Genomic DNA, 11,298 nt, shown 5'->3' with positions numbered 1-11,298 from the left:
CTATGAAATAACATATGGAATCATGTAGTAATCAAAAAAGTCTTAAACAAATCCAATTGTTTATTTGAGATTCTTCAAAGTAGCCACCTTTTGCCTTGACAGCTTTGCACACTCTTGGCATTCTCTCAACCAGCTTCATGGGGAATGCTTTTCCACCAGTCTTGAAGGAGTTCCCACATATGCTGAGCACTTGTTGGCTGCTTTTCCTTCACTCTGTTGTTCAACTCATCCCAAACCATCTCAATTGGGTTGAGGTCAGGTGGTTGTGGAGGCCAGGTCATCTGATGCAGCACCATCACTCTCTTTCTTGGTCAAATAGCCCTTACACAGCCTGGAGGTGTGTTTTGGGTCATTGTCCTGTGGAAAAACAAATGACGGTCCCACTAAGCGCAAACCAGATGGGATGGTGTACCGCTGCAGAATTCTGTGGTAGCCATGCTAGCTAAGTGTGCCTTGAATTCTAAATAAATCAGTGTCAACAGCAAAGCACCATCACACCACCACCTCCGTGCTTCATGGTGGGAACCACACATGCGGATATAATCCGTTCACCTACTCTGCATCTCACAAAGACATGGTGGTTGCAGCCAAAAATCTCAAATTTGGACTCATCAGACCAAAGAACAGATTTCCACCGATCTAATGTCAATTGCTCGTGTTTGTTGGCCCAAGCAAGTCTCTTCATCTTATTGGTGTAGTGGTTTGTAGTTGTTTCTTTGCAGCAATTCAACTATAAAGGCCGGATTCACGCATTCTCCTCTGAACAGTTTATGTTGAGATGTGTCTGGTACTTGAACTCTGTGAAGCATTTATTGGGCTGCAATCTGAGGTGCAGTTAACTCTAATGAGCTTAACCTCTGCAGCAGAGGTAACTCTGGGTCATCCAGAGTTATGAATCAAAAGTTTGGACATCTACTCATTACAGGGTTTTTCTTTATTTGTACTATTTTCTGCATTATATAATAGTGATGACATCAAAACTATGAAATATCACATATGGTATCATGTAGTAACCAAAACAGTATTAAACAAATCTTCAAATTAGCAAACCTTTGCCTTGATGACAACTTTGCACACACTTGGCATTCTCTCAACCAGATTCATGATGTAGTCACCTGGAATGCAATTCAATTAACAGGTGTGCCTTGTTAATTTGTGTAATTTCTTTACTTCTTAATGAGTTTGAGCCAATCAATTGTGTTGTGACAAGGTAGGGGTGGTATACAGAAGAGAGCCCTATTTGGTAAATGACCAAGTCCAATTTATGGGAAGAACAGCTCAAATAAGGAAAGAGAAACAACAGATCATCATTGCTTTTAGACAACAGATGACGTGGCCTCCCCAGTCACTCAACCTCAACCCAATTGAGATGGGTTGGGATGAGTTGGACCGCAAAGTTAAGGAAAAACAGCCCCACACCATCACACGTCCTCCATGCTTCACGGTGGGAATCACACGTGAAGATCATCCGTTCACCTACGCTGTGTCTCTCTGTATCTCAGAATATGTGGGAACACCTTCAAGACTGTTTAAAAAGCATTCCAGGTGAAGCTGGTTGAGAGAATGCAAAGATTGTGAAAAGTTGTCATCAATGCAAAGTGTGGCTACTTTGAAGAATCTCAAATGTAAAACATATTTAGATTTGTTTACTACATGATTCCATGTGTTAGTTTGGACAGTTTTGACATCTTCACTATTATTCTACAATGTAGAAAATTGTAAAAAATAAAGTAAAAACCCTTGAATGAGTTGGTGTGTCCAAACGTTTGACTGGTCCTGTTTGTGTATAATAAACTCAGCAAAAAAAAGAAACATCCCTTTTTCAGGACCTGTCTTTCAAAGATAATTAATAAAAATCTAAAATAATTTCACAGATCTTCATTGTAATGGGTTTAAACACTGTTTCCCATGCTTGTTCAATGAACCATAAACAATTAATGTACATGCACCCGTGGAACGGTCGTTAAGACACTAACAGCTTACAGACGGTAGGCAATTACAGTTATGAAAACTTAGGACACTAAAGAGACCTGCCTACTGACTCTGAAAAACACCAAAAGAAAGATGCCCAGGGTCTCTGCTCATCTGCGTGAACGTGCCTAGGCATGCTGCAAGGAGGCCAGGGCAATAAATTGCAATGTCCGTACTGTGAGACGCCTAAGACTACTACAGGGAGACAGGACGGACAGCTGACCGGTACATCTGAACATCACACCTGCGGGACAGGTACAGGATGGCAACAACAACTGCCCGAGTTACACCAGGAACCCACAATCCCTCCATCAGTGCTCAGACTGTCCGTAATAGACAGAGAGGCTGGACTGAGGGCTTGTAGGCCTGTTGTAAAGCAGGCCCTCACCAGACATCACCGGCAACAACGTTGCCTATTGGCACAAACCCACGGTCGCTGGACCAGACAGGATTGGAAAAAAGTGCTCTTCACTGACGAGTCGCGGTTTTGTCTCACCAGGGGTGATGGTCCGATTTGGAGGTGGAGGTTCCGTCATAGTCTGGGGCGGTGTGTCACAGCATCATCGGACTGAGCTTGTTGTTCATTGCAGGCAATCAACGCTGTGCGTTACAGGGAAGACATCCTCCTCCCTCATGTGGTCCCCTTCCTGCAGGCTCATCCTGACATGACCCTACAGCATGACAATTCCACCAGCCTTACTGCTCGTTCTGTGCGTGATTTCCTGCAAGACAGGAATATCAGTGTTCTGCCATGGCCAGCGAAGAGCACGGATCTCAATCCCATTGAGCACGTCTGGGACCTGTTGGATCAGAGGTTGAGGGCTAGGGCCATTCCCCCCAGAAATGTCCGGGAACTTGCAGGTGCCTTGGTGGAAGAGTCCATGAGGAGACACTGCAGTACTTAATGCAGCTGGTGGCCACACCAGATACCGACTGTTACTTTTGATTTTGACCTCCCCCTTTTCAGGGACACTTTATTCCTTTTCTGTTAGTCACATGTCTGTGGAACATGTTCAGTTTGTCTCAGTTGTTGAATCTTGTTGTGTTCATACAAATGCTAAGATTGCTGAAATGCAGTTGACAGTGAGAGGACGTTTTTTCTTTACATCGTTGAATGTGCTGACAACAAAATCACAAATTATCAATGGAAATCAAATTTATCAACCCATGGAGGTCTGGATTTGGAGTCACACTCAAAATTAAAGTGGAAAACCACACTACAGGCTGATCCAACTTTGATGTAATGTCCTTAAAACAAGTCAAAATGAGGCTCAGTAGTGTGTGTGGTCTCCACGTGCCTGTATGACCTCCCTACAAGGCCTGAGCATGCTCCTGATGTTGTGGCAGATGGTCTCCTGAGGGATCTCCCAGACCTGGACTAAAGCATCCGCCAACTCCTGGACAGTCTGTGGTGCAACGTGGCGTTGGTGGATGGAGCGAGACATTATGTCCCAGATGTACTCAATTGGATTCAGGTCTGGGGAATGGGCGGGCCAGTCCATAGCATCAATGCCTTCCTCTTGCAGGAACTGCTGACACACTCCAGCCACATGAGGTCTAGCATTGTCTTGCATGGGGCGGCAGGGTAGCCTAGTGGTTAGAGCGTTGGACTAGTAACCGGAAGGTTGCAAGTTCAAATCCCCAAGCTGACAAGGTACAAATCTGTCGTTCTGCCCCTGAACAGGCAGTTAACCCACTGTTCCTAGGCCGTTATTGAAAATAAGAATTTGTTCTTAACTGACTTGCTTAGTTAAATAAATGTTAAAAAATGTTTTAATCATTAATTAGGAGGAACCCAGGGCCAACCGCACCAGCATATGGTCTCACAAGGGGTCTGAGGATCTCATCTCGGTACCTAATGGCAGTCAGGCTACCTCTGACGAGCACATGGAGGGCTGTGCGGCCCCCCAAAGAAATGCCACCCCACACCATGACTGACCCACCGCCAAACTGGTCATGCTGGAGGATGTTGCAGGCAGCAGAACGTTCTCCACGGCGTCTCCAGATTCACGTCTGTCACATGTGTTCAGTGTGAACCTGCTTTCATCTGTGAAGAGCACAGGGCACCAGTGGCGAATTTGCCAATCTTGATGTTCTCTGACAAATGCCAAACGTCCTGCACGGTGTTGGGCACAACCCCCACCTGTGGACGTCAGGCCCTCATACCACCCTCATGGAGTCTGTTTCTGACCGTTTGAGCAGACACATGCACATTTGTGGCCTGCTGGAGGTCATTTTGCAGCGCTCTGGCAATGCTCCTCCTTGCACAAAGGCGGAGGTAGCGGTCCTGCTGCTGGGTGGTTGCCCTCCTACGGCCTCCTCCACATCTCCTGATGTACTGGCCTGTCTCCATGCTCTGGACACTACGCTGACAGACACAGCAAACCTTCTTGCCACAGCTCGCATTGATGTGCCATCCTGGATGAGTTGCACTACCTGAGCCACTTGTGTGGGTTGTAGACTCCGTCTCATGCTACCACTAGACTGAAAGCACCGCCAGCATTCAAAAGTGACCAAAACATCAGCCAGGAAGCATAGGAACTGAGAAGTGGTCTGTGGTCTCCACCTGCAGAACCACTCCTTTATTGGGGGTGTCTTGCTAATTGCCTATAATTTCCACCTGTTGTCTATTCCATTTGCACAACAGCATGTGAAATGTATTGTCTATCAGTGTTGCTTCCTAAGTGGACAGTTTAATTTCACAGAAGTGTGATTGACTTGGAGTTACATTGTGTTGTTTAAGTGTTCCCTTTATTTTTTTGAGCAGTGTATATATATATATATATATATATATATATATATATATATATATATATATATATATCTTTTGGCTCTATACTCCAGCATTTTAGATTTGAAATAGAATGTTTCATATTAGGCGACAGTGCAGAATGTCAGCTTTTATTTGAAGATATTTTCATACATGCTGTATCTCTTTTACCATTTAGAAATGAAAACATTATGTGGAAACAGTCCCCACATTTGAAGAAGTCAAGTATTTGGACAAATGAACTTATATCAAAGTAGTGAAAAGATGAGTATTTTGTCCCATATTCCTTCCACACAATCACTAAATCAAGAGTGTGACTACAGACTTGTTGGATGCATTTTGAATGGTGAATAATGTCTTGTGCCATTTTGGAGTCCCTTTTATAGTAAGTAAGAATGGAAGATGTTTCTGAACACTTCTACATTCATGTAGATACTGCCATGATTATGGATAATCATGAATAATGATGAGTAGTAAGGTTACAGAGGCACGAAAGTCATACCCCCCACCAAAAATGCTTAGCTCCCTTGTTATTGGTAATGGTGAGAGTTTAGCAAATTTTGATGTAGCCTCTGAACGGCATCTTGCTCATCATTGTTCCACGATTCATTCATGTTTTTTTCTTAAACATGGTATTATCAGGATTAATTTAAAGTTTTCAGAAACATCTTATTGACCGACTTAGAAATAAAATTACTCCAGTTATCATTCACCATTCAGCTGGGCAAACAACACAACGAAAACAAACTGCAAAAGCATCCAGAGAGTTCATAGAATCACAAGCTTGATGTAGTCATTGAGTGCAAGAAATATGGGACAAAATACTAAACTTTTGATTACTTTAATAGTCTATACGTGAATTTGTCAAAATACTTTACATGCGGGTGACTAGATACATAAAGTCCTTTAATTTAAAACGGTTAAACAGATATGAATGAAAATGCCCTCTAATAAAAGGTAACATTCTGTACTGTCTCCTCATACAAAACATTTGATCTCGAATCCTAGATTGAGTATAGAGACAAATTTTGTTATTTTAGCTTCACTGTCCAAATACATAGGGAGGGGAGTCTAAACTTTACTGCAGTCTCGTTGCCAGAAGTGACAGTGTAAGTACTGCGCCTTTTAATTACATATATTGTTTTGGAAAACAGAGAAACAGTTCTTGCTTGTTGTGTGACAAGGAAATCACCAAGAGTTCTCTCATGCTATAATATTTTAACAGTAAAGGCAGACTGGTAAGGGAGTGTGTTCTTATTTTCTATTTTTATTTGGTTGACAGTTTCTAATTTTCTATTGTTACTATTTTTTGCTGTCAATCAAGGACTTGCTTAACTAATGTTTTTCCTCTACCAGCCTGTCTGTTGGGGTTACTGGTTAAAACATTTTCCTGGTGTCACTGGTTCAATAAAGAAGATTAAAGGCATCTGTCTCTAAGTTCTGCTGTCATTCAAGATATACTGTACTATTCCGGTGGCAGACAGAAATAAAAGACGTATAAAAAGTTTGACCTTGTGTTTATTGGCAACCTTTATTGGCCTTCAGCAAGGCTTCAGAAAGGGTGCAGAATATTTGAGATGGACACGTTATTTGTTTTCTTAGTTGGTCTGACCAATTGGAATCTATGCTTCAAAATTGTTTTGATCTAACGGTTTGGGATATGTTCTTGGCTGGCTCTGAGAATAACATTGGCGTATATACTGACTGTTACTGAGTTCATCAGGAAGGGCATAGAGGATGTTGTTCCCAAAGCGACAATTAGAACTTATCTAAACCAAAAAATGTGGATAGTTGGCATCATTCGCACAAAACTGAAAGCGAGAACCACTGCATTTCACTGCGGCAAGGTGAATGGGAACATGTACGAGTACAAACAATTAAACTATGCCCTTCGTAAGGCAATCAAACAGGCAAAACATCAGTACAGAGACAAAGTGGAGTCACAATTCAACGGCTCAGACATGAGTATGTAGCAGGGACAACAGACAATCACGGATTACGGACACCAATCACGGACACGGATGCCAGCTGGCTGGAGTGTTTACAAACATATTCAAAATCTCCCTATCCCAGTGTTGTCCCCACTTGCTTCAAGATGTCCACCATTGTTCCTGTATCCAAGAAAGTGAAGGTAGCGAAATGACTATCGCCCCGTACAACTCACTTCTGTCATGAAGTGCTTTGAAAGGCTTGTTAAGGATCATATCATTGTAACTTACCAACCTCCACACGCATGTCTCCAACTCAATCATCAAGTTTGTAGACGACAACAGTGGTAGGCCTGATAACCAACAATAACGAGACAGCCTACAGCGAGGAGGTGAGGGCCCTGGTGGAGTGGTGCCAGGAAAATAACCTTAATGTCAACTAAACAAAGGATTGTGAACTTCAGGAGACAGCAGAGGGAGCACGCCCCCATCCACATCGACAGGGCCACAGTAGAAAGGGTGAAAGTTCCTCGGTATGTACATCACTGAGAACCTGAAATGGCCCGTCTACACAAATTGTGTGTTGAAGAAGGCGCCTCTTTAACCTCAGGAGGCTGAAGAAATGCAGCCTAGTCCCTCAGACCCTCACAAACTTCTACAGATTCACCATTGAGAGCATCCTGTCGGGCATATCATCACCTGGTATAGCAACTGCACCATCCCGCAAACACAGGGCTCTCCAGAGGGTGGTGCGGTAAGCCCAATGCATCACCGGGGGTACACCGCCTGCCCTCCAGGACATCTACAGCACTCAGCATCATAGGAAGGCCAGGAGGATCATCAAGGACCTCAGCCACCCGAACCACGGCCTGTTCACCCCGCTACCATCTAGAAGGCGGAGACAGTACAGGTGCATCAAAGCTGGTTCTAAGAGTCTGAAAAACAGCCTACATCTACAGGCCATCAGACTCTACCCAGCCTCCACCCAGTACCGTGCCCTGATCTTTTGTCACTAGATGCCTACCACCCGATACTCAACCCTACACCTTAGAGACTGCTGCCCTATGCACATAGTCATTGAACACTGACCAATTGAATAATGTTTAGATACTGTTTTACCCACTTCATATGTATATACTGTATTGTAATCAAGACTCATCCTATATAACTACTGCTGTACAAACATTTTCTATTCATATACTGTCCATAATGTCTATACACACCATCGTATACAGTGCGTGAGAAAAGTATTCTTACCCCTTGACTTATAATTACAGCCTTATTCTACAATTGATTAAATTGTTTTTTCCCCTCATCAATCTACACACAATACGCAATAATGGCATAAACAGGTTTTGAGGATTTTTGGCAAAATTGTTACAAATAAAAAACATATATTGCGTAAGTTTGCATAAGTATTCAGACCCTTTACTCAGTATTTTGTTGAAGCACCTTTGGCAGCGATTACAGCCTCAGGTCTTCTTGTGTATGACGCTACAAGCTTGGCACACCTTTATTTGGGGAGTTTCTCCCATTCTTCTCTGCAGATCATCTCAAGCTCTGTCAGATTGGATGGGGAACGTCGCTGCACAACTATTTTCAGGTCTCTCCGGAGATGTTCAATCAGGTTCAAGTCCGGACTCTGGCTGGGCCACTCAAGGACATTGAAACTTGTTCCGAAGCTACTCCTGCATTGTCTTGGCTGTGTGCTTAGGGACATATCCTGTTGGAAGGTGATCCTTCACCACAGTCTGAGGACCTGAGCCCTCGGGAGCAGGTTTTCATCAAGGATCTCTTACTCCGTTCATCTATCCCTGAATCCTGACTAGTCTCCCAGTCCCTGCCGCTGAAAAACATATCCACAGCATGATGCACCATGCTTCACCGTAGGGATGGTGCCAGGTTTCATTCAGAAGTGATGATTGCCATTCAGGCTAAAATGTTGCAGTGATGGGAGTTGCAATCCCAGTGAGTGGATTGCAGTGATGGGACAAGACTAACTACCAATTGGATATCACAAAATTGTGGAGAAAAAGGCCACTGTGTTCTTGGGGACCTTCCCCAGATCTGTGCCTTGACACAATCCTGTCTCGGAGCTCTACGGACAATTCCTTTGACCTCATGGCTTGGTTTTTGCTGTGACATGCACTGTCAACTGTGGGACCATATTTTGACAGGTCTGTTCCTTTCCAAATCATGTCCAATCAATTGAATTTACCACAAGTGGACTCCAATCAAATAGAAACATCTTAGGGATGATCAATGAAAACAGGTTGCACCTGATCTCAATTTCGAGTCTCATAACAAAGGGTCTGAATACTTATGTAATAAGGTATTTTTATTTGTTATAAATTAGCAAACATTTTTGAAAAACCTGTATTGGTTTTGTCGTTATGGGTTATTGTGTGTTGATTGATGAAGAAATAGTTTATTTAATCTATTTTAGAATAAGGCTGTAACGTAACAAAATGTGGAAAAGGGGAAGGGGTCTGAATACTTTCCGAATGCATTGGAGTCCAGTTGTGGTAAATTGTATACAGTACCAGTCAAAAGTCTGGACACACATATTCAAGGGTTTTTCTTTATTTTATTGTTTTACTATTTTCAACATTGTAGAATAATAATGAAGACATCAAAACTATAAAAAAATATATTTTTATTTTTATTTCACCGTTATTTAACCAGGTAGGCCAGTTGAGAACAAGTTCTCATTTACAACTGCGACCTGGACAAGGTAAAGCAAAGCAGTGCGACAAAAACAACAACACAGAGTTACACATAAACAAACGTACAATCAATAACACAATAGAAATAAAAATAGAAAAATCAATGTACGGTGTGTGCAAATGTAGAAGAGTAGGGAGGTAACAATAAATAGGCCATAGTAATTCAAATATTTACAATTTAGCAATAACACTGGAGTTATAGATGTGCAGATGATGATGTGCAAGTAGAGATACTGGGGTGCAAAAGAGCAAGAGGGTAAGTAATAATATGGGGATGAGGTAGTTGGGTGGGCTATTTACAGATTGGCTGTGTACAGATACAGTGATCAGTAAGCTGCTCTAACAGCTGATGCTTAAAGTTAGAGAGGGAGATATAAGACTCCAGCTTCAGTGATTTTTGCAATTCGTTCCAGTCATTGGCAGCAGATAATTGGAAGGAAAGGCAGCCAAAGTAAGTGTTGGCTTTGGGGGTGAAATACATACAGGTCACCATACAAGTCACAGTGGTGGGTAGTATATGGGGCTTTGATGACAAAACTGATGGCACTGTGATAGACTGCATCCAGTTTGCTGAGTAGAGTGTTGGGGGCTATTTTGTAAATGACATCGCCGAAGTCAAGGATCGGTAGGATAGTCAGTTTTACGAGGTAATGTTTGGCAGCATGAGTGAAAGAGACTTTGTTGAGAAATAGGAAGCCGATTCTAGATTTAATTTTGGATTGGGGATGCTTAATGTGAGTCTGGAAGGGGAGTTTACAGTCTAACCAGACACCTAGGTATTTGTAGTTGTCCACATATTCTAGGTCAGAACCATCCAGAGTAGTGATGCTAGTCGGGCGGAAGGGTGCGGGCAGAAATCAGTTGAAGAGCATGCACTTAGTTTTACTAGCATTTAAAAGCAGTTGGAGGCCACGGAAAGAGTGTTGTATGGCGTTGAAGCTTGTTTCGAGGTTTGTTTGTACAGTGTCCAAAGAAGGGCCAGATGTATACAGAATGGTGTCTTCTGCGTAGAGGTGGATCAGAGAATCACCAGCAGCAAAAGCGACATCATTGATACAAAGAAAAGACTCAGCCTGATAATTGAACCCTGTGGCACCCCCAGAGAGACTGCCAGAGGTCCGGAAAACAGGCCCTCCGATTTGACACACTGAACTCTATCAGTGTGTCAAGTAGTTGGTGAACCAGGCGAGGCAGTCATTTGAGAAGCCAAGGCTATTGAGTCTGCCGATAAGAATACGGTGATTGACAGAGTCGAAAGCCTTGGTCAGGTCGATGAAGACGGCTGCACAGTACTGTCTTTTATCGGTGGCGGTTATGATATCGTTTAGGACCTTGAGCGTGGCTGAGGTGCACCCATGACCAGCTCGGAAACCAGATTGCATAGTGGAGAAGGTACTGTGGGATTCGAAATTGTCAGTGAGGTTTGTTAATTTGGCTTTCGAAGATTTTAGAAAGACAGGGACGGATGGATATAGGTCTATAACTGTTTGGGTCTAGAGTGTCTCCCCCTTTGAGGAGGGGGATGACCACAGCAGTGTTCCAATCCTTGGGGACCTCAGACAATATGAAAGAGAGGTTGAATAGGCTAGTAATAGGGGTTGCAACAATTTCAGCTGATCATTTTAGAGAGGGTCCAGATTGTCTAGCTCAGCTGATTTATAGGGATCCATAGTTTGCAGCTCTTTCAGAACATCAGCTGTCTGGATTTGGGTAAAGGAGAAGCAGGTGGGGCTTGGGCAAGTTGCTGCAGAGTAGGCTGAGATGTTGGCCGGGGTAGGGGTAGCCTGGTGGAAAGCATGGTCAGCCCTAGAAAAATGCTTATTGAAATGATCGATTATCGTGGATTTATCGGTGTTGACAGTGTTTCCTATCTTCAGTGCAGTGGGCAGCTGAGAGGAGGTAC

This window comes from Oncorhynchus gorbuscha, linkage group LG01 (assembly GCF_021184085.1).
Source record: "Oncorhynchus gorbuscha isolate QuinsamMale2020 ecotype Even-year linkage group LG01, OgorEven_v1.0, whole genome shotgun sequence".
In the NCBI taxonomy this organism is placed as follows: Eukaryota; Metazoa; Chordata; class Actinopteri; order Salmoniformes; family Salmonidae; genus Oncorhynchus; species Oncorhynchus gorbuscha.
This window is presented reverse-complemented; position numbering follows the sequence as displayed.